The sequence below is a fragment of the Loxodonta africana genome, chromosome 4, assembly GCF_030014295.1.
Source record: "Loxodonta africana isolate mLoxAfr1 chromosome 4, mLoxAfr1.hap2, whole genome shotgun sequence".
Lineage (NCBI taxonomy): Eukaryota > Metazoa > Chordata > Mammalia > Proboscidea > Elephantidae > Loxodonta > Loxodonta africana.
This window is the reverse complement of record NC_087345.1, coordinates 13172098-13195630: the sequence shown is the minus strand read 5'-3', so window position 1 is coordinate 13195630 and position 23533 is coordinate 13172098. Positions and strand designations below refer to the sequence as shown.

The window sequence follows — 23533 nt, the reverse complement described above, 5'->3', positions numbered from 1 at the left end:
CCTCAGAGCCAGGCCAGCAGTAGTGTCACCTCATGTCCAGTTAGCCGTGTGTTCAGCTAGAGTGAGCTCCTTAAATCCCTCCCACCTGAAGAGAGGATTAGTGCTGAGTCTACAATATGGTTGACTTGTGAGAAGGGGTCAAGCGCTCTCAGCTACAGAGAAAGATGGGCAAGAAGCAAGCCAGGTCCTGACACTGGCCACTGAAAAATCCTAAGAGCTGGGATATAACTGCAGCAGCCCTCTGGGTCATTTCTCTACTTCACTGCACCTAAGTCATTTCAGAAAGATTATCTACTCTCCAACTTTACAATTTCTAGAGGAGACGTGTGCTGGTGTTTTATAATGCAGCTAAGCCAAAACTCTTTCCTAACCCTAAACCCGTTGCCGTCAAGTCGATTGTGACTCATAGTGACCCTACAGGACGGGGTAGAACTGCCCCAGAGGGTTCCCAAGGTTGTAATCCTTACGGAAGCAGGCAGCCACATCTTTCTCCCACAGAGCAGCTGGTGGGTTTGAACTGCCAACCTTTCAGTTAGCAGCCGAGCGCTTTAATCACTGGGCCATCAAGGCCTCTTTCCTAACTCTAAATTCCTCTTTAAAAAAAAGAAAGCCAGTTGCCCTCAGACATTCCAGCTCATGATGACTCCACGTGTGTCTCAGTAGCACTGTGCTCCATACGGGTTTTCAAGGACTGATCTTTCAGACGTAGACCACCAGGCCTTTCTTCCGAGGCACCTCCTGGTGAACTTAAACCTCCAATCTTTTAGTTAGCTGCTGAACACATTAGCTGTTTGCACCGCCCAAAAAACTAAACCAAACCCGTTGTCTTAGAGTGGATTCCAGCTCATGGTGACCCCATGTGTGTTAGAGTAGAACTGTGCTCTATAGGGTTTTCAAAGGCTGATTTTTCAAAGTAGATACACCACCACCCCCCGCCAAAAAAATTGCTGTGTAGGCAATTCCAGTTCATAGCAACCCTATAGGACAGAGTAGAGCTGCCCTGTAGGGTTTCCAAGGCTATAATCTTTACGGAAGAAGACTGCCAACCACATTTTCCTCCCAAAGAGGAGCTGGTGGGTTCAAACCGCTGTCCTTTTAGTTAGCAGCCAATAGGCTTGACCGCTGTGGCACCAGGGCTCCAGGCGCACCACCCAGGGACTCCTAATCCTCCTTATCTTGTCTTACTCTCTCTCCTCTTACTTCCATAACATGCCTTGTGGTGTCACTAGGAAAGGCGGTGGGGGGGGGAAGGGGTGCGAGGGTTTAGGCTGCACCCCCGACACTGTCAGAGGGAGGTGAAACTAAAATGATCCTAGGGTGCCAGGCGGCAGCAGCAGAGGCAATGGGCAGGCCTGTGTCCGTGGGGAAAGGGCTGCCAAGGCAGTGGTATCACTAGGGTTTTTGTCACTCATCACCCAGTGCTGTAACTCATCATCCCCCTCCCACCCCCTCCCCCGGTGCTTGCCCCTTCAATCCCTTCACCCACCAGTCACTAGGGTTGGGTGTCACCACCACCACCACCCCCATGCCCTTCTAGTCATCTGCCAGTCAGCATGCAGAGTCTCCGCCTTGGCCAGTGGGAGAGCAGAGAAGCTGCACGGACCAGTGAGGGGTGGGACCAGGTAGGGGTGGGTGTGCAGCAAGGAGTCGGGCCCTTGTGGGAGGGAGGGGAGGGGGAGATTTTTCACCCACCAGGGGAGGGTTGGAGAGCGCTGGAGGGGTTTGAGGGGGTAGGGGTAGTGAGACCATGAGTTACCGCACTGGGTGACTACCCTTAGTGATGCCACTGAATATGCCTTCAGCATTCAGTAAGGGTAAATAACACAGACCACTCTCCACAACCGCCTTCCCTTTTCTAGGCTAAGGAATCTCAGTTCCATTAACGCGTCACCCTGAGAGCCATTTCTAAACCTTTTAATCCCTTTCTTATTCTCTGGACCCCCTCCAAGTCTTGCCTGCTTGCCATATCCACCACCACAATGCATTTATTAAACATACACTGTGTGCAGACTGCCCTTTTGACCGTGGAAAGCAAAAAAGGGAGAATATAAAAGTGCTACACAGTCTTGTTAGTTTTTTTTTTAGTCTCTCCAAGAATTTGTCGATTTTTGCCGAGTTTATAATCCAGTCGGGAGAAGAGTCCTTGGGCTAAGTCCCACTGAAACATTTTGGTTGCCCTGTGAATATTTTCTCTGTGACCATCTCTTAAGGACAATAGAAAACAATATCATATAAAACTGCTGTAATGTGAATTTAGTGTAAATAAAAAAAAATTATTTTTTTAATGCATTTGCTCAGTTCCAGGGAAGGCATTATCCTGCCGTGTGGATTGGTTTTCAAATGAGAAACAAAATTCTTTCCACTCAAAGGGATTTATTCAACTGAATTCCCTCACTTTGCCGCAACTAGATTGATTTCATCTCCCTTCGTGTCTCTAAGTAGAAATGTAAACTGATCTGCAGACACCTAAATAGATATATTGATGCAGCCAACGTCAGTAAGGTTTATTCCAACTAGATTACAAAGATACCGCTGTCCTGGTACTTTTAACTTCTAAAAAGTAGTTGCAAAAATGCACCAGGTTAGTAGTCGCTTTGAAAAGCAGTTTGTGAATGTTATTGTAGAACGAGAAAGAATGCAGATATCTAAATGGATGGACATCTCCTCCTTCATGCCCAACACGATTAAAAAAAACAAGCATCCATTTTCTTCTGTTCTTGTTGTTAGCTGCTACAGGGGTGGCTCTGATTCGCGGCGACCTCATGTATCACAGAACGAAACGTTTCTGATCCTCCACCATCCTCGCGACAGTTGGTATATTTAAGTCCATTGTTTCAGCTATTGTGTCAATCCGTCTCATTGAGGGTTTCCCTCGTCTTCATCAGCCCCTGACTTTATCAAACATGAAGTCTTTTCCTAGTGATTTGTCTCTCCTGATGATAAGTTCAAAGTAAGCGAGGTGAGGTCTCGCCAGTATCACTTCTAAGGAGCACTCTGGTTGTATTTCTTCTAAGACAGGTGTGTTCGTCCTTCTGGCTGCCCACGGTATGTTCAGCCTTCTTCACCAACACCGCAGTTCAAACACATCCATTCTTCTTCTGTCTTCCTTCTTCATTACCCAGTTTTCACATGCTACCGAGGCGACTGAAAAGCCCATGGCTTGGGTCAGACACAGGCCATCATTCTCTATTTCTGAGTTGTGTTTCATGTGGCATTGCTCAAGACATACACCCAATCACACTTGAGGCTTGTGCAAGTACTGACTACGCACTTGTTGTGCACTCAGCACTGTGCCAAGTCCCGCTGCCCACCCAGTCACAGACCACCACCCTCTACCTCGCTCCCCCCTCTCCTTTCCACTACGGATCTATCTTTTCTACCATACTCTTGATTTCCAAAGTCGCAGCCTCATCACCCTCTCGGGTCTCTCAATCTCTGCCTATCTTGGGGCCCTCTTCATGTTTATCTCCAGATTTGCTGACTTTATCCCGGCTTGTGCTTCTAACACAGTAAGGCTGCTGGTGGAAATTTTTTATTTCTATAGCTAGTCATCTCTATAACTAGTAGTCACTTTCAAAGGAAATAGCTTGTGGGGATGAGGCTGTGGTGTCGCAGGGCTGTTATATGGATCAAATGTAATAATGTGTATCAAAAAAAAAAAAAAGCCATTTGTACAGTGTAACATGCTCTCCAAAAGCCAATGATTACTGTATGATATGACTTTCGGGTTTCAAAAGCAGCTGGATGGTATTGAAAAATTCACTAAGGCTCAGTAGCACAGTTGGAAAAGCAAATTAGAAAGTTTGGAGCATTGACCCTTCCATCAATAAGCAAGAGGCTTCTGAACTTTTTTTTTTTTTGTAACAACCAAAGCACTCTGGTTTAGTTAAGAATATGCACTCTGTTCCAAGAACTGGGTCTGCAAACCGTCCTAGAACAAGGCTTTTACTCTTGCTCAAGCTACGTGTTTGCTTTGAAATGTTCTCCCCCTCTACTACACACACACACACACACACACACACACACAGAGAGAGACCTACCAAAATCCTAGACAACCTTCAAAGGCTAGCCCCAAACCCACCCCCTTCTTCCCAGCTCTTCCCCAGACAGAATTAATCTTTTATCCCCTGCACTCATGTTAGCCTTATGTCAGAATTATTTATGTGGGTATCAATCTCCCCAACTTGACTGTGAACTGCTGAAGGGCAGCGGTGGTCTTGGTATCTGTCACAGCCCTTTGCGTAGCGCTTCCTATGCCACAGGACCTCGGTCAAGTTTAGCAAACTGGGACAGAATTGAAATAGCAGCTCACCTTAGAGTGACTGGAGGAAAAAAAGGAGAGCATTCCATGGACCAAAAGTGCCCCACAAAAAAGACTGTCCCCAGAGGCCGGTCTCATGTAAAAGAAAAGTCCTTCCTTGAGCAACCATCTGAAAAACAGGGTCTGCCAAGTAGACTCATAAAAGCTCGACGAGTAACGGGTACACGGGGCTTGTTAATCCTCTTCCCTGTGCTTTTCCATAGTCATGAAATGCCTTATATTTAAAAAATAACATTAAAAGACCCCATCATGATTATTTAAAAATCAGTGAGTGAATATGTCTCACTCTGACTTGATTTTCAGCCTAAAACTTTTCCAGTCATTTAAATTATACGAGTAGCACTTCACTTCCCGGCTTCGTTGTATTTTATCTGCTGAACATGGCACTCCATGAAATGGTTCGTTCTTAGACGGCTTTTCACACAACGCCACTTTGCATTGTCCCCTTATAGGAAGGAACTCCTTGTGCAGAGTACAGGGCTCTTGGAGGATAAAAAATACCACTTTTTAGCACAGGAAAACAAATTCCTGAGCTGTGTTGTTTTAATACTGTACCTTTGGCGGAACAGGAAGTTTCTTTTTAGGAATTAACTCTAAAACTAGTAACCATAAAACTATTGCCAAGTATGTAATAAACCAAACCAAACCAGTTGCCATCAAATCAATGTCAACTCATGGCGACCCCGTGTGTTGCAGAGTAGAACTGCGCTCCAGAGGGTTTTCTCGGTTGTACGCAATCGGTGCTCAACAAATATTTTTTAAAAATAAATTTAAATAGTAAGCACTTCTGAACAAAGGGTAACATCAGTCATTTAAAATAGCAAGTCATGGGTAAAGTTTTCAATGGTTCCTCTTTTGTTTTCCTTAGAAATTATAGAAGAAGGGGAAGTTGGGGGCAAAGATCTGGCATTGTTATGGAAACTGCGTTCATGAGAGCAGAGTGTAATTTTTGTTTATAGTGATTTGAAGCACAATTATTTGGGGGATTTATTGTTATCATGGATTAAAACGGCGTTGTCCCTGTGTTAAAGGATTGGCCCAGAGCCCTCATCCGATGCCAAGCTCCTTAGCATCACTTCTGTTCTTTCATCGGCAGTACGAGGCTCCCCTCCTTACAACTCCATGTGATCCAGTCCTGGTACAGACCCCTAACTTAAATCTCCGGCTAGTTTTCCCAACAGCCTGCCTTCTCCCCTTCACCTACCAGGTACTCCTTGTTCTCAGCCATGGTACCCTGAAATCCTGGGCTTTCAGTGAATCAAAAAGGGAAATCCGGAATTGCCTAGCTCTCTCAGTATCTTAAGTATTCTTGTAGACTTAAATGAGTGCTCTTGTACAAAATCACTTGAACTCTTAAGATATGCTAATTTTTTTCTCTTTGATTGAACTGTTGACCTTCTGGATAGCTGGCTAGTTATTACCTCAAGTATGTTTGGAACTCTTCTTGCCCTAACCACTCTAAAATGTAGTTAGCATTAAGACATTGTAGAACACCACCTTGGGCTGGGATCTCATTATACAGCACAAGTCGAGCAGAATTGCACATGTTCCATGCTCCAAAAAATCCCTTTAAGAAAAGCCATGATGTTGAAGGCGGGTGGGGGAGGGAAGGTGGAGTTAAAATTGATGATCTAGTAGGCCTTCTGTCATCCATTGATGGTTCAGTGGCAGAATTCTCACCTTTCAGGTGGGAGACCTGGATTTACTTCCCAGCGGATGAACCTCGTGCCCAGCCATCATCTGTCCATCAACAGAGCCTCGTATGCTGCTGTGAGGCTAGACATGTTTCAGTAGAGCTTCCAAACTGAGACAGACTAGGATGAAAGGCCTGGCCATCTACTTCCAAAAATCACCCAATGAAAACCCTATGGATCACAATGGTCCAACCCACAATCCATCATGGGGATGGCGCAGGACCGGGCAGCATTCCATTCTAACAACTCAACAACTGCTTGCCCACACATTTGATTGTATAAGAATCCTTACACATTAGAGGGGACTATGGTACTTCTGTGTGAAAATTGAAAACAACTCTGTCTTTTTAGAACTATACTTGTGCAGTTTGGCTGCTGTCCTCGCTCTAGGTCAACCAAAATCAAAATAATACGTTTTACAGCTCTAGCTTCCCCATCCCCCAAGACGTGCATAGCATTTAAAAGCATTGTCCCGTTTATCCTTGCAACGACAGATGGTATAGAGAATGAATATTCCCTAGGAGGGAGTTAACAAATACTGGAAAACTGAGGTCCTGGGAGGTGCAATAACTCACAGAACTATTCCCACTCCTTCTAGAACATTCTTATTGCTTCCGCTGCAGAAAGAGCTCCTTACTTTCTGAAGTGAAAGCCATTTCATGCTGTCTGCTCAGTTATTTTAGTACTGACTCCTAAGTTTGGGACCAATCCCAACTGTTATGAAACCTTCTATGAATTATAATCACCAAGTTCTTCATTCCTGGGATCCCAAAAGGTTATCATTTCTAGTTCACTGCAGGACACTTTGGATGCCCTGATCAGGCTGCCTTGGAAGAGGGCTTGCTTGATTCTGCCACTCATCTCATTTGCAAGTCTATAACGTGTTTTAATGCGTGGAGTTGTGTCACATAAACAATAATTTCTCATTATTATGACAACATTTTTCCGTAATTGCAAAATTGTTTCTGACCTGCATTTACTCTTGCCATGGCTTGTGTATGCAAGCAGAGCCTTGTTTGCCGCCGCATGATATTAATAATGTATTAATTAGCTTCCCTGTGCTGCCCAAACAAGGAGCAGGAAGGATTTATCTAAAGCATGAAATCGGAAATGAAGCTAACAAGTTGTTAATTATATTTCAAAGGTAGTCTCAGCAGTAGGTGATGTAGCAAAATTTAAGCCTAACTTTTGAGAGAAAAATAACAGAAAATATCAGTCAATTAACAAAATATTTATTTAGCACCTACTGTGTACAAATTCTGAGCCCTGGTGGTGAAGTGGTTAAGAGCTACAGCTGCTAACAAAAAGGTCAGCAGTTTGAATCCACCATCCACCCCATGGGCCAGTTCTACTCAGTCCTCTAAGGTCACTGTGACTCAGAATTGACTTGACAGCATCGGGCTTGGTTGTTCTGTTTGTGCACAAATTCGGAGCCTTGGAAACTGTATGGGGCAGTTCTACTCTGTCCTATAGGGTTACTATGAGTCAGAATTGACTCAATGGCAACAGGTTTGTTTTGTTCGTGTACAAATTCAGAGCCCTGGTGGTGGGGAGTGGTTAAGTGCTACAGCTGCTAACCAAAAGGTCAGCAATTCAAATCCACCAGCTGCTCCTTGGAAGCCCTATGGGACAGTTCTACTCTATCCTATGAGTTGTAATTGACCCGACAGCAACGGGTTTGGTCTGGGGTTTTTGTGTACAAATTCTGAGAGGCAAGGGGGGCGAAAACAATGGTTAGCAGCCATCGCACTTAACCACTACCTACCAGGGTTTCCAATTAGTCTTATAGGCATAATTGAAAGCAAAGTGGACAAATGTTTTGATTTAATGTCAATTAACGTTAATACGGAGTACCTGGATGATCCGAACGATTAAGTGCTCAGCTACTAACGGAAAGGTTGGGGGTTCAAACCCACCCAGAGACATCTCAGAAGAAAGGCCTGACAATCCACTTCTGAAGGGTCACAGCCATGAAAACCCTGTGGAACAGCTCTGTTCTGCAGCACATGGGGTTGGCAACTGGTTTGGTTTACCGTTAATATATTAGATTGAACCATAATGAAATCGACAGTTTGATTTTTTTTCAAAAAAAGTGGCAATTTCGTATGATTCAACCTAATAGTAAGGTATTCTTGTCTTCTACTGTTCTTAAAACATTATACTTTCCATTTTCTTTCTATTTTTTAAATGAAATGCCTTATTTTAAGTCGAAGCTGCCATTAGAACAATCAATAGAAGGTAAACACGAGTCAAAGATCTGATTCCTGTTTTGTTTTGTTTTTTACTTTTGTAGAGTCACAACATATATTTTATAGTTTTGAAGTTTCTGGATATATTAGACACTTCTCTTTATTTGACATGAGGGCCCTGATCCCTACTACCTGTCCTTTATGTATGACATTCCCCAACCCAATTCTTCATGCTGTTTCCTCGACAATATTCACGCAAAGCCATCATCTCCACTCCCTTCTTCTATTCTGTGGGGTTTGATTGCAAAGCACTTTCCTTTTTTGCAAAATTTCTCCATAGGGGATTAAATCTCACACGTAGGTTTTCCTGTCTGCCTCTCAACTACAGGTTACTGAGCAGTCAGAATAGGCAGCCACGTGTGTATTCCGCCAAATCCATCCTTCTAGTTCCTGCAACATTTAACAAAGATTTACCAAGCACTGGAGCAGGTCCTGAGGTAGATATGAAGTTGTATAAATAAAAACGTATGTGTTAGTATAAACACAAATTTGTTGTCGTTGTTAGGTGCTGTCAAGTCGGTTCTGACTCATAGCAACCCTACGTACAACAGAACGAAACACCACCCAGTCCTTCGCCATCCTCACAGTCATTGCTGTGCTTGAGCTCATTGTTGCAGCCACTGTGTCAATCCATCTTGTTGAGAGTCTTCCTCTTTTTTGATGACCATCTACTCTACCAAGCGTGATGCCCTTCTCCAGGAGCTGGTCCCTCCTGGTGGTCCTGTTAGTCCTGATAATCCTTCCTGATAACCTGTCCGAAGTATGTGAGACCAAGTCTTGCCTTCCTCGCTTCTAAGGAGCATTCTGGCTGTACTTCTTCCAAGACAGACGGACAGATCTAGGGCTGTGTACACAAATATGAATACATATTTAGGGCTGTCCTAAATACAAATTTGTGGCATTCATGGGTGGCACAAAAGGTTAAACGTTCAGCGACTAGCTTAAAGGTTGGCAGTTCAAACCCACCTAGAGAGGCCAAGAAAGACAGGCTTGGCGATCCACTCCCGGAAAGTCACAGCCTTGAAAACCCTATGGAGCAGTTCTACTCTGCACACGTGGGGTTGCCGTGAGTTGCAATCGACTCGATGGCAACCAGCAACAACGACATATACCAGGCACTGTTCTAAGCAAGTTACAGGTATTAATCCATTTAATCTTACCCAGTGAGGTTGCTGTTGTTGTTAGGTGCTGTCAAGTCGATTTTGACTCGTAGCAACCCCATGTGACAGAGTAGAACCGCCTCATAGGGTTTTCTAGGCTGTAATCTTTACAGGAACAGATCACCAGGTTGTTCTCCTGCGGAGCCACTGGGTGGGTTCAAACTGCCAACCTTTTGGTTACCGGCCAAATGCTTAACCGTTGCACCACCAGGGCTCCTTACCCAGTGAAGTAGGTGGCATTATTATATCCATTTTTAAAAGATGAGGGGTCTGAGGCCAAATGGGTTAAGCAAGCTTCCCCAGGACTCCAAAATCCAAAATGTTAACCAAAAAAAAAAAAAAAAAAGTCACCAGTAATTTATCTGGCTATTATGGAGACCCGATGTTAAAAAGCAAAGTGCTTTCCCGGACGAAGAACTTAACATGTGACAAGTTAGCAGTGCCTCCTGATGCCCTAAACGAGTAACCGGCATCCCGGGCTGACTTGTGTGCCATGTCAGACAACACTAACCCGTTGCCATCGACTCAGTTCTGACACTGGCGTCTGTCAAATTGTGTTCTCTCCCAACTGTCTCCCGCTGGGGCCCCTCTGCCATGGTGCCCTCATGGCCGCTGGAATGCACGCTGCCCAGAGCATTCTTGCAGAGTCACGTCTTAACCCAAATCTTATCACCACCCCCCGGAAGCCAAGCGCTATCAAGAAAATGTTCACTCATCTTCCCGTTATGCCCAGTGTGCGAACACTGATAACACATCTCAATTCGAAAGAAATCAGCAGAAGTCATCTCAGTCAACCCGAGAAGCCTGGTGACTCATTCACACCCCTCTCTCAGGCTGCTGCGGGAGGCCTGGATTCTCCTGAACCGGCCTCCAGGCCCCCTGCAGCCACGGTGCAGTTCTGTGCCTGATCACTGGGCCCTCCGGGCTCAGGTGAGTGCTGACTCTCCTTCGCACTGGCATTTGAGCTGCTCAGCGAGCTGCCATCACTCTGTGCTGACTGCGACCCCACTGCTTTTGCCTCCAAGGCAGGCTAAACACGTTCGCCTTGGAAAAGATAACAGAGAAGAAGATCCACTGGTTTTTTAGCCTGGAGAATAAGTTCCTTCACTCTGGAGGTAAAAGCATAATATCTAAACATGACTCCATTTATGTCGGGTCTTATAAATCCAGGCGTACATGTGGATGCTTAAATGGCTTATGCCCTGACTGCAAATCCAACCAAACAAAAAACTTACTGTCACATTGGAAAGACAAGATCTGGAAGGCCAACTCACCAGAATGAAGAATAGAAAAAGGGATTCTTAACTTTTATATCGAAGCCCTGGTGGTTAGGAACTACAGCTGCTAACCAAAAGGCTCAGCAGTTGGAATCCACGAGGCACTCCTTGGAAACTCTATGTATGGGGTAGTACCTGTCCTATAGGATCGCTATGAGTCAGAATTCACTCGATGGCAACAGGTTTGGTTTTGGTTTACGTTTTATATGGAGTGCTGGTGGTATAGTGGTTAAGAACTCAGCTGCTAACCAAAGGGTCAGCAGTTCAAATCTACCAGGCGCTCCCTGGAAACCCAATGGGGAAGTTCTACTCTGAAGGCAACGGGTTATCTTTTATACAGGGGGCAGCGGTGGTTCAGTGGTAGAATGCTGGCCTTCCGTGACGGAGACCCCGGTTCGATTCTCGTGCCTCATGCTCAGCCACCACCCATCAGTGGGAGCAAGCATGTCGCTGTGATGCTGCGCAGGTTTCGGTGGAGCTTCTAGGCTGAGACTGACTAAGAAGAAAGGCTTGGCAATCTACTTCCAAAAATCAGCCGGTGGAAACCCTATGCATCCCAACAGCGGGGTCCACAACCGATCGCGGGGATGGCACAGGAGCAGGCAGGGGCTTTTCTGTTGTACCTAGAGTCACCACGAGTTGGGGGCCGATTCAGCGGCAACTGACAACAACAATTGATCCACACACACACACACACACTCTGATGTAGTGCAGCCATGTGACAGCTAGTTGCCTTGGCAATGAAGGACAGTGTTTACATTTAAATTTTTTCTTGTTTAAATTGAAACAAGCCACATGAACTTATTAAGCTTTTGTGAGCTTAGCTTTAAGCCTTCATCGTCCAATTTTGAGGTCTGGCATCTATTTCAGCCACTAATAAATAAGGCAGGAAGTAGAGTAGGTGAGAACAAGGGCTTGGTAGCCAGACAGCTGAGCTGGTATTTCAGCTCTGCCATTTATTAGCTGTGTGACCCCAGATGGGTTGCTTAGCCTTGCTGTGCCTCCGTTTCCTCGCCTGTAAAATGGGAATAATATAACTAAAACTAAACCCGCATGGCTTTTGTTGTGAGGATTAGATGAGATAATACCTGGTAACAGATTCACAACAGCGCCTGGTTCAGGGTAAGCCCTAGACATATGAGTTACTTGTAACAGTAACTCGCAATGGATTCTCAAATCCCAGTGGGAAACCTCTGAGTGCCTTTCAATTTTTAACTTTGATTCTGAAGCACTTTAATCTCATTTGTTCTTCTTTTGTGTTCATGGAGAAGGAGGGTGGTTAGCCGTCCTTGGAGCACAATTTTTCCATGTGTTAAAAACCATTATTAAGTCTCTTCAAGTTTCCCTTTGGCAGTAAATGATCCAGATTACTTAATGGTTCTGTTTTACAGACTTTAATCATTGATTTGAACTTCTCAGCCGTCTCCACGTTTAGTACATGCAGAATCTTTCTATGAAAATTGGGTTTAGGAATTCCTTATCATTTGTGGCCCATTAGCCTCATTGCTTATAAGAGCCAAATCATGTTTTTTACCATGTTGGTCAGTTGGTTTTACTCTGCTTCATCGCCACAGTCACCTAATTCCCAAACACATAGTTCAGCACAAGTAGGGACAGAAGAGACTGTAGGTCACTCATGTATTCATTCGTCAAACATACATCAGGGCCTACTGTGTGCCAAGGAGTCCCTGGGCGGCGCAAACAGCTAAGTACTCAACTACTAGCCAAAAGGTTGGTCACTGGAACCCACTCAGAGGTGCCTCAGAAGACAGGCCTGGTGATCTGCTTCCAAAAGGGCCACAGCCTTAAAAACCCCATGGAGCAGTTCCACTCTCCACGCATGGGGTGATACTGAGTCAGGATCAACTCCACAGTGACTAACAACCACACCACGTGCCAGGCACTGTACTCTGCTCGAAGACGGCAAATAAAATACTCCCTGCCCTCCAGGAGCTTATAGCCAGGGAGAGGAGAGATATAAGTAAACAAATCGTTACGACTGTCTTACATTAGTTGCTATAACTGAAGTGACTAAGGGACCAGGATACCATGAGGGGCAGAAGGGAGGGAGAATTCAGCTCTACCTGGTGGTTGGGGGAAGATCATTTGAGCCACATTAAAGGATGGCAAGAATGGAGGGGGAAAGAGGAGAGTATTTAAGGAAGAAGAGACACCTAGGCACAATCTGTATGTCATATCACCAAGGAACCTTGAGTTGTACTGGCATGATGGCAGCCCAGGGTCAAGGAAGAATGTCAGCCTGGAAAGCTGCAGAGGTCAGAGGCCCAGGCCACCAGCGTCGGGGCTAAGAAGCCTCGGCTTCATTCTGCAGGCATGTGGAGCCAGGGGAGGATATGTAGGCAGAGGAATGGCCCAGTCAGATCTGTTTTACACATATTTCTCTGGAAGCAATGAAGAGAGAAGAGTGAAGCCATGAGAGCGAGGGTCAGGGAGAGGAAGCAGGAGGTCGATGCCGGGGTCCTGGAGAGAGATTACAAAGCCCGCACTGAGGTCAGGGCGATGGAAAGAATAAAGTAACAAAGTAAGGTATTTTTTTTTTTAATACAGTTTAGAGACCCATTAGAGAGAAGTGCCGGATTTGGGGAAGAGAAGGAAAAGAGAGGGAGGAGTCCAGAAGGAATTCCGGATTTCTTGGCAACCCCATGTATGTCAGAGTAGAACTGTAAGTTTCAATGGCTGATTTTTCAAAGTAGATAGCCAGGCCTTTCTTCCAAGTCACCTCTAGCCTTTCAATCAGCAGCCAAATGCGTTAACCGTTTACACAACCCAGGTGCGGATGACAGTGAGGGATACGCTGCCATTTAATGCCATAACGGGGCCAGTACAAGTCAGCTCAAATCCACCTCCTGGAAATGCAATTCAAAGACATACCCTACTGAAGGTCAGCAGAGAATGTCAACTTCATGTGCAAAGGGCAGCTTATGTATATTTCTTACGAGTTATTATTTTTAAAATACCCGTTAATATATGTAATATACATGAGCTAAGATATTCTTGTAGGGGTCTTACTTTTTCATTTTCCAGGAATTAGATTTTCAAGTACAATAAGGTGTTAGCATTGTTTCAGCTCTCTACGGCTGACATAGCATATAGCTACTTGTTTGTTTACTTAGCAGCTGTCTCCCCCTCTGTGAAGTCGGGGACTCTGCCTCTTTTGTTCACACCTGCACCCCAAGCACCTAAAGCCATATTTGACCCGTGACAGGTGCTCGGTAACTACGTGTTTAGCAAATGAATGAATTTCCACATTAGTAAAAAGAACCCATTGTTTCCTTTACTAATAAGGAAAGAAAAGTAAAAAAAAAAAAAAAAAAAGCTGGGTTTAAAACAGTTTTTCACTAACAGATCCGATTTGCAAAAAAATGGAAGTGAAGTTTTAAAAGCTATTTTTCTCCCTGCAGCTCTGCTTCTGGGAAAATCACGGCTGCCAGCTTAGATGGTGGTTTTAACTGCGTGGTTACAAATTCTGCACAGTTGTACATATTGGCAGAGCTCAGCTTCCTTCAACATTGTTGGATCAGTAAGGAAACGGTGATTTTCCTTATTGATTTAACGCCAGTTCCTCTTCTGTGAAAAAATCCCCCGTGCCGCTCCCTGGAACACGTACAATAAAAGCTGAACATCGGGTAGGGTGCGGGGGGCCAGAAATTAAGTCAGGCACTCGTGGTCCTTCCCAGCCATGTGACGTTAAACCGTTTCTACTTTCAGGTTGGAGTGTTTGATGGCATTCCCCTTTAAATTTAGCAGAGTGATTATTCTCCTGGTGGGTTGCACACATGCTCCTTTTGATCTGTGCAATAGCTCATTCCTGGATGAACTTTAAACTCCAAAAGAAACATATGCAGAACAGTGTTGATGAATCGTGGGAGAAATGTTTCACGTTCTCGTTACTCCAAAATGGTTGCACCAAACCACTCTCTCCACAGTTGCTTCTTTGTCCAAGAAGAGGGAAAAAGAATTTGGGGGCCACCACGTTGTGAGAGCAATCACAGTAATAATAATTTCCATGGAGTTTACTCAATAGTCTCATGGAGGCTATACTGTGGCAAACACATCATCAGCAAATAATTACCATGTACGGTCACCATGCTAAGTCCACAGGCTACAAAGAGGGTGAGACTTGGTTCTCAGCTTTTGGGCTCGTAAGTCAGGTGGTGAGCTCAAACAGAAACCACAGGATGAAATTACAGTCACTGTAGGAGCACAGTCGGTTAAGAACTCGACTGCTAACCATAAAGGTCGGCAATTCGAATCCGCCAGCCACTCTTTGGAAACCCTATGGGGCAGTACTACAAGGTCGCTATGAGTCGGAATCAGCTCAGCGGGTTTGGTTTGGTTTTGGAATGAACAACACAGGAGTCCTGGGGTGGTGCAAATGGTTAACAAGCTCGGCTGCTAACCCAAAGTTTGGAGATTTGAGTTCACCCGAAGGTGCCTATGAAGAAAGGCCTGGCATTCTGCTTCTAAAAAATCAACATTGAAAACCCTATGGAGCACAGTTCCACTCTGACACACGTGGGGTCTCCGTGAGTCAGGGTCGACTTGAGGGCAGCTAGCGTCTGGCTTAATGAACAACACACTAAGAGCTATGCGGCATTCAGAAGAGGACAGGGGTAACCAGGCAGCATCCCTAGAGGAGAAGAACTTGAACTTGAGTCGGACCTTTAGTGTAGAGGCTGGCGTGAGAAAAGGCAGAGGGGTAGGAACATTCATAGATACCGTTGATGGTTGCTAGAGTTGCAATAAGCTGGAATAGACTCGACAGTAGTGGATTTGGTTGATTTTGTTGTTGCTGGAGACCCCTGACCGAGGTGGGAGTCATGGCAGGTAGGGCTGAGGAGAGATTGGGGACAGCCTTGAATGCTACTCTAAGGACCTTGGTCTAGTTGAATCGTTGAGGGTTTTTTAGTAGAAAGGATATGAGCTGAGCAATGCTTTAGAGAAAGGAAATCTAGCCAGGGTTGGTGCTATGAATTTAATCGTAGGTCTTGCAGACTTGCAGTCAAGACCTAGGATGCTGACAGAGAGGTGTGTCCACCATCCAGTCCATTTCTGGGCATACTTCCTAGGGATTCATGTTAAGTTGTGTCTCCACGTGCCTGGCTGTCCCCACGCTCTAAGACAGTACCATTGTGATATTGTGTGTTGCTTGAAACTGGCCTCGTTCCTTTAGGGTGTTAGGGGCATGCCGTATGGTGTGTGCATGAGCAAGGCCCAGGTGTGGTCTGCACACAAACCTCAGAGAATCTAGGCAACCTAAAGTGTACAAGCTGGGAGGAATCCCAGTGGCGGCGCAGAGCACTCCACACTTTACAGGTAAAGAACCGGCTGTGACCTTTTTCTGGGTGACCTCAGATCTCCCGACTGCGATCGGGTGCCACCAAAGGCCAGCCAAATTCTGCCTTGAGCAGTGCCTGGACAGGTTCAGGTGGAATCCAGGCAAATTTCGGACAAGCGAAGAAGGTGCACTAGTGCCAGCACCTAAGATACAGGTTTCCTTGCCCTACTTGAGGCAGTTAAAGCTCTTTCGCATCCTCCACCATCGCCCCCTAGCCCTGTCAGCGTCTCCCACCTCCTCGCTGCCGGCTCCCGGCCTCGGCCTCGCTACATCCCTCAGCACTCTCCAACTTTGGTTCTCCTGCTCACGCCCTGCTACTTCTTGGGCCCTGCCATTGATTGTGCTGAATTCTTAGTCTGAACCCTTCCTTGCCCAGCTTCGCCCTCGCCACCTTCAGACACCCTACCCTAGGGGGCTGTCTTAGTTATGTAGCACTGCTGTAACAGAAATACCACAAGTGGGGGCTTTCATGAACGGAAATTTATTTTCTTGCAGGGGGGAAGTCTGAACCCAAGGCCCCGGCTCTGTCCACTCTGGGGAAAATCCTTGGCTCAGCTTCTTAGCATCTCCCGCTTGCTCCTCTGTGCCAAATCTGCTCTTCTTGGATCTCAAACATCATTAGGTTTAAGGCGCACCCTACACTGAGATGGCCTCAGTAACATAACAAAGAAAACCCTCTTCCCAAATGGGATTACATCCACAGGTCTGAGGGTCAGGATTCTAACACATATAATAGGGAGGACACAATTCAGTCCATAACAGTGAACTAAGGTCTCTCTCCTCGTAGCGCCCGTGTTACCCTGCACACGGCTCTACCTTGCGTCTCCACGGTGTTCTGTAATTGCCTGTTTACGTGCCTGCCTCCTGCCCTCAGCTGTGAGTTCCTGAAGGCAGGCACTGTTGGGCATGCAGCATTGAACACCCAGCATCTAGCACTGTGCCTGGGAGCCCTGGTGGTGCAGTGGTTAAGTGTTTGGCCGCTAATCAAGAGGTCAGCACTTTAAATCCACCAGCCATTCCTCGGAAACCCTATGGGGCAGTTCTACGCTGTCCTATAGGGTCGCTGAGTCAGAACTAAATCGATGGCAAAGAGTTTGGTTTTCTTTTTTGGTTAGCACTGTGCCTGAGACTTATTTAATCACTCAAATATCTGATGAATGAATGAATGACATTAGCCTGTTTGCCTTCTTGGTGCATTCATTCATTTAATAAATATTTATTGAGTACTTACTTGGGACTAGCACTGTGGAAGTTACACTTAAATGTTAAAATATACCTATACACTCAAGCTCCAAGTTCTGCACGTATGAATTATGCATGGAGAGTGTTAACATGCACGCGCAGCACAGACCGCGTGCAGATCTACAAATCCCAGAGCTAGCAAAGGCAGTAAACTATCTGCCAGATGTCCCTGAAATTTACAAAGAACTCAGAACCCAAAATGACAGTTAGCTCCATAAGCCCTACAACAGAGAGGGGGGAAAAGGAAAGAAAGAAAAAATGCAAAAGAACAAAAGAACCTTGAGCAGAAGGAAGTGGCGATGTGTTCTTTGGGTTTTTGCTTTTTTTTTTTTCCTGTGCATTTGGGCCGGGGGTGGGGAAGATTTATAAAAGCATTCTATGCTGGGCAGGTTCATGTAAGTCTGAGTTCCTCAAGGGCTGGCTCTCAGGAGCTGTTTGGAAAATTCATTGCCATGCACGAGTCGGGGGATTGTTTTTTTATTCCACTGGAAATTGTTAATGGGATCTGCATTAGTGGCCCCTTATCACTTTGCCTGATAGAGAGACAGCAGGTTGACCCAAGCAATTCTGGAACCCTGATCACTGCCAATTAGGGGAGCATTGTCTGGCTGACACAATCAAGTGAGTATAAATATACTTATCGTTATTGGAATGGGGAAGGGAGATAGCAAAAAGATTGAGGCAGAAGCTGTCCCTGGCTCCAGCCTGGACTAAACCCCAAGTGTCACCTAGTGCCCAGCAAAAGGGCCACAGGTTTTCTGAGATGGAATGCATGGTTGAGAATTCAGGACTAGAATTGGTTTTTCCAGAAGGGGCCCTGTCTCTCCTTATTTGCCCCCCTCACTTCTTCCTCTTTTTTTTTTTTTTCTTTCCGTGTTCACTTCTGTGAAAGCCGAATAGAGACCAGAAAGCCGATGCCACGTTGATCACATTTTAATTCCGCCCTGTCGGCCATGTTGCCCCCACTTAGCTTATCTGCAGTTCAAAGTGACAGCAGACAGTATTGCTGAGACAGGCTCCTCTCCCAGCCCTGTCCACCTGGGTATACAAGCCTGTCTGGCATTGGGTCTATTTCACTGTTGACTTGCGTGACTTCTGTGGGGATATCTGTGATGTGTCTCAGAGCTGGGGTTAAAAGATCTGATAAAAATAGCCGCCTGCAGTGGACTAGATATGGGAGGAATTTCTCATGTTTAAATGGCTAAAAAAGGAGGCATGTTTAAGCCACATCTGGCGGCGAGAGAAAGCAGAGTCTGTTGAGGTATCTGCACAGGTTTCAAATGAGTGGCTGCCATCAGTATGTAAGGCTGAATCATATTGTTACGGGGCAGAACGGTGACAAAACTGATGTCACAGCTGAATTTCGACTCTGGTCAATGCAAGGCCAGGCCCTCCAATGCATGACTTTTCCCCCTTACCCTTGACTGTTTGATACCGGCCGTTTCTAGAGTTCAGTTGATTTCAGCTATTTCCTCAGCCCTTGTCACACATGTGGAGTGTCTGAGGGGTGAAAATGGTTAACGCACTCAGCTGCTAACAGAAAATTAGAGGTTCAAGTCCACTCAGAGGTGCCTTGGAAGAGAGGTCTGGTGATATGCTTCTGGGAAATCAGCCATCGAAAATGCTGTGGAACACGGCTCTACTCTGATGCACATGGGGCCACCGTAAGTCAGAGCTGTCTTGAAGGCAACTGGTTTCTGGCTGCCCATCACGTGCATGCTGCCTGTCTCAGCACCTAGGGTGTCTGAACCCTTCCCAATGACTATGAAGGGGTTGTTGTTGTTGGGTGCCATCAAGTGTTCCAACTCACAGGGACTCTATGACAGCACAGAACCGCCCCATAAGGCTTTCTCGGCTAGCTGTAATCTTTACAGAACAGACCACCAGCTCTTTCTCCCACAGAGCGGCTGGGTGGATTTTAACGGTCAGCCTTTCAGTTAGCAGCCACACACTTAACCGTCGCACCACCAAGGTAAGAAGATGTCCCTTCAGCCTAGAGTTTGTCTTCACAGCTGCGAACTGCTCTTGGGCCTGTCTTTTTGAGTTTGTCAAACTCTGTTTTATCAGCGGTAGCACAGATGTGTTACAAGAAGACGTCAGGAGGAAGGTGTAGGGACACAAAATAAACAAGGAGCCCACGTAGGAGAAATGTCATTTATAGGGAGCTTTCTCTGCTTACAGTCAACTGACCACCCAGGTCCAGCCGATTCCTGTTCGATTTTTCTTTCTTCAGCTGCTTGGAAATTGTCAAGGCCAAACTCCTTTCACCCAGCTACCAGAAATACGTATTTCCTTTGCTTTCCAGACCTTAATGGATAAAAACACCTTTTTTTTTTTTTTGTCTCCCATCTCTCCCCAGATATACTGGTTTTTCTGAGCTCGTTTATCTCCAAGGGAGAAAGAAAGTCATTCCATATTTAGCCGTTAACAAATTACCACTTACAGTAGAAATACAGGGGAATTCTCTCTCTCAGCATTAATAAATGGGTCACTTGCCTCAGCCCGGCCTTGGCTGATGGACAGCGGCCGTGCCCTTCAAATTGGCTTAGTTTTCCCTAGATGGTTTTTCTTTCCTCAAAGCAAAACACTTTCTTGGTTCATTCTTTAATTCAGTCTGCTTTTAAGAGTGTGCCTATCTTCTATGGACTAATTTTTTTTGTGAGCTGGCTCAATTAAACCCCTAGCATTCTGGCTCACTTACTCTGGCCATCAGGAAAGACCAATCGCTAGAAAAGGACATGATTTTTGGTAGAGAGTCAGCAAAAATGAAGGAAACCCTCAATGAGGTGGATTGATACAACAGCTTCAACAGACTCAAATATACCAACAATCATGAAGACAGCACAGGACTGGGCAATGTCAGGGTCTCCACGAGTCAAAGATGACAATAATTTATTGAAGAGTCTACTGTGTTGGGTGCTATGGGTTCCCCTGAAATTCTCCCCATTTGAAAGTTGGATGGAACCACCCATTTGAGTGCTGACTCCCTCCTAATCCATGGGTTTTCTGCTGTGTAGTATGAAATAGGCATCTGCCAAGAGACAGTGTGGTGTCATAAATGGATCTTGAGTCCTAGAGTAAGAGAGACCTGGGTTGTATAACAGTACAAATTCGGGCTCACAGCTTCTCTCTTCTGAGGCACACATTGTTCGTTAGAGGTGCTGATGGGAATAGCAGAACACTTTGTTCATCTTTACTGCTCTCCAAAATGAGATAAAGCCAAACAGACAGTGAAGGGCCTGGTCTAACTGCACAATGTTAGTACAGATTACACAGGACTATTAGAAGATATTTTAGGGCTGAGTGTTTAGGTGGCATTGGTGTTGTGTTTAAGCCATGTCACTTAGTTACAGGAATAAACCTCCTGAACGCACAGCAAGTTCTTGGTTGGCCATTACATCCTACATTGTTTAGATTCTTTCAACTTAAGGTGGGGGGGTGCTTCCTGCTAGGAGGTACTCAAAGAAAAGATAAATGTCCAAATAACAGTATTGTACCAATGTCAATTGGTTTTTGATACTGTACTATAGTGATGTAAGATGTTTCTCTTGGGGGAAGTTGGGTGAAGGGTATAGGGAACCTCTCAGTACTGTTTTTGCAAGTTCTTGTGAGTCTATAATTACCTTCAAAATAAAAAGTTGAAGCAGAGAGAATGGAGTGGCAATCAGAAGAAATCACTGTTTATCTTCATTTTAGTACCTATGAGTTAGAATCTACTGGAAAGCAATGGGTTTCAAAGAAAGAAAATAGAATAAGCTAAAAGAATCCTGCTGACATCAGGCTAGAAGACCATGTACTTCTTGCCTCTCCCACCCTCTTTACCTTCACAAGCTCACCTTCTGTAACCACACTCACCTTGCCCTCCTTCATTTCCATTCAAAGGAGAGATGCCTCACCTGCTGCTACAAATGAACCCCTCCACTTGCGTAAGGTATTCTACCCCTTCCAGCTGTTTCCAAAGGCTCAGTCCTTCTAAATAATCTCCCTGGGTGAATTCCTCTCACCTAGGGTTTTAACAACTGCATATGTGAGAAGAGCTCTCAAATTTATATCTCTACTCAGACATTTTTGCTGAGATCCCCACCTACATAGCCAACCTCTGGATGGCACTTTCTACCTAAGATGTCTCATAAATATTTCAGACTCCTCCCAAATTATGTCCTCTTCCTATATTCCCTCATCTTAGGAAATGCTATTGCCACCTACCATATCACCCACAGCAGAAATCTGAGAGTCATTCTAGATCCAATATGGTAGCCGCCAGCCACATGTGCTATTGAGTACTTGGAAAGTGTCTAGTCCAAACTGAGATGTGATATAAGTGCAAAATACATACTGCATCTCAAAGACTTTTTTAGTTCAGAAAAAAAATGCAAAATATCTCAGTAATATTTTGTATTGATTACATGTTGAAATTTTAATATTTTGGATATACTGGGTAAAATAAAATAAATTAATTTAAAATAATTTCCTTTTACCTTTTATGTGCTACCAAAACCAATGTGCTACAACAGCATTAAAAGTTATATATGTGGCTCACATTTGTGGCTTGTATTGTATTTCGATAGGACAGTTCTGCTCTAGATTCTTCTTTGCCTCTCTGCCTCTTCCAACTGGTCAGCAAATCATGGTGATTCTAGCATCTCTGAGTGAAGATAGGAAGAATACTAGTTAAGTGCACAGGCCGAGTTTGAATCCTGGCTCTACACTGCTTTGGATCCATGTGAACTTGGACAATTAACCTCTTTGAGCCTCAGTTTCTTCATCCGTCAGTTGGGTATAATAATAGTTCTTACTTCTCAGGTTCTTGGCAAGTGTTCAATGAAATGATGTGTGTAAAGCACTTACTGCAGAGACAAAAGCATCTGCAAATGTTCAGAGTCAAGAGAAAGCCTAGTCTCTGACCACCGTAGTTCAGGCTCTCATCATTTCTAGTCGAGACTACTGCAATTGTTACTCTAGCTCTAGTTCACCCTGCCCTCCAACCCTTGATACTGTCACCAGATTGAACATTTCCTAATGCAGATGTTATCAAAATGTTCAGTGACTCCCCATCATGCCAGGGATAAAGTCCAAAGTCCTTGGCATGCAACGCAAGCCCCTCTATGACCTGCCTCACCTGAATCTCCAACCCTATCTCTTGCCAATCCACAGTGGTCACAATGAGTCAGTTGGGCTCCCCCAACTCCTATTTGCACACACTATTCTCTCTATCTGGGACATACAAACTCTGTCTTGCTAACGCCTCGTTGGCCTCAAGACTCAGTTCAATTGTCAACTCATTTGGAAGCTTCCCCTCCTCCCTCCTGCACCCATATCCATCCCGGAGGGATTAGGAACCAGTCCTCTGCTTCTCAAGAACTTCAGGTTTTGCTCCGTTATCACACTGGTCTCACTTGTTTGATTGATTTGTCTTTCCTACAAAACCGTGAGCCACGTGAGCTCTAAGGCTGGCTCTAGTCCACTCGAGATCTCTGTGCTTCGCACAGTTCCCGGCACAGAGTGGGGCCCAGTGCATGTTTGTTGAGTGGATGCAGAAAGCACGGAGATAATCCTGAGAGGGAGAAGACCAACGAGAGCCCAGTGAAGTAAAGCAGCAGAAAATCTGAAGATGAACCTAAGGAGACATGGCCACTTCTCAGAAATGCAGACAGAATCAAGAATGAGAGAAAAGAATCTGGCCAAGGAGTCAGTAACAGAGGATTTGAGATGAAAGAATATAAGAAAGAGACGCTCGTTAAAAGAACAGAACATATTTGGTACCGCTGGTGGTTAGTAACTTCCGCTACAACGGTTCCAGGAAGAGATAAGTTTCTAGGAAGGCACAAATCATATAAAGAAAGGATGAGGTCTCATCGACCGATTCAAGGGATTATTTCTCATCAGGAGTAGACACATGGGTGACGCAAGTGAATGTCAGCCTGGTGACTCCGTGAGGGAACTACAAATAATTTACTGGGGCTGGTGCCCAGGAATTTTTCACTCTGGTGCAAATGCCAAGCATGGAAAATTTTGACGAGTTTTATAGGTCTGAGAGAGTAGATAGTGAATTTGAGAATAACTATGTGAAATGCCAGAATAATCACAAGAGAAACATCTGATTATGTAAGAGGGCTTGGAGAAACCCTGCTTTACCACAAACATGAGGTGCGAGAAAATTCACTTACAAAAACAGAAAGCCCAATATAGAAAACCTACTTCTCAGAACCCACAGTATTCCAGAATGTATGA

At 45.1% G+C, this 23533-nt stretch overlaps 1 protein-coding gene across 3 annotated transcripts in view; it reads left to right on the top strand.

Annotated features, from left to right (window-relative positions):
* GRAP2 (GRB2 related adaptor protein 2) overlaps positions 1-23533 on the top strand; it is an 86025-nt gene that overhangs the window by 13083 nt on the left and 49409 nt on the right. Inside the window, exon 1 of one of the 3 annotated variants that reach the window (XM_010599316.3) lies at positions 17649-17923. The exons of the other annotated variants lie outside the window; for them this stretch is intronic. The gene's annotated coding sequence lies outside the window, so the exon portion shown is untranslated. Of the gene's footprint in view, positions 1-17648; positions 17924-23533 lie in introns of those variants that run through there. 3 annotated transcript variants of the gene reach the window in all.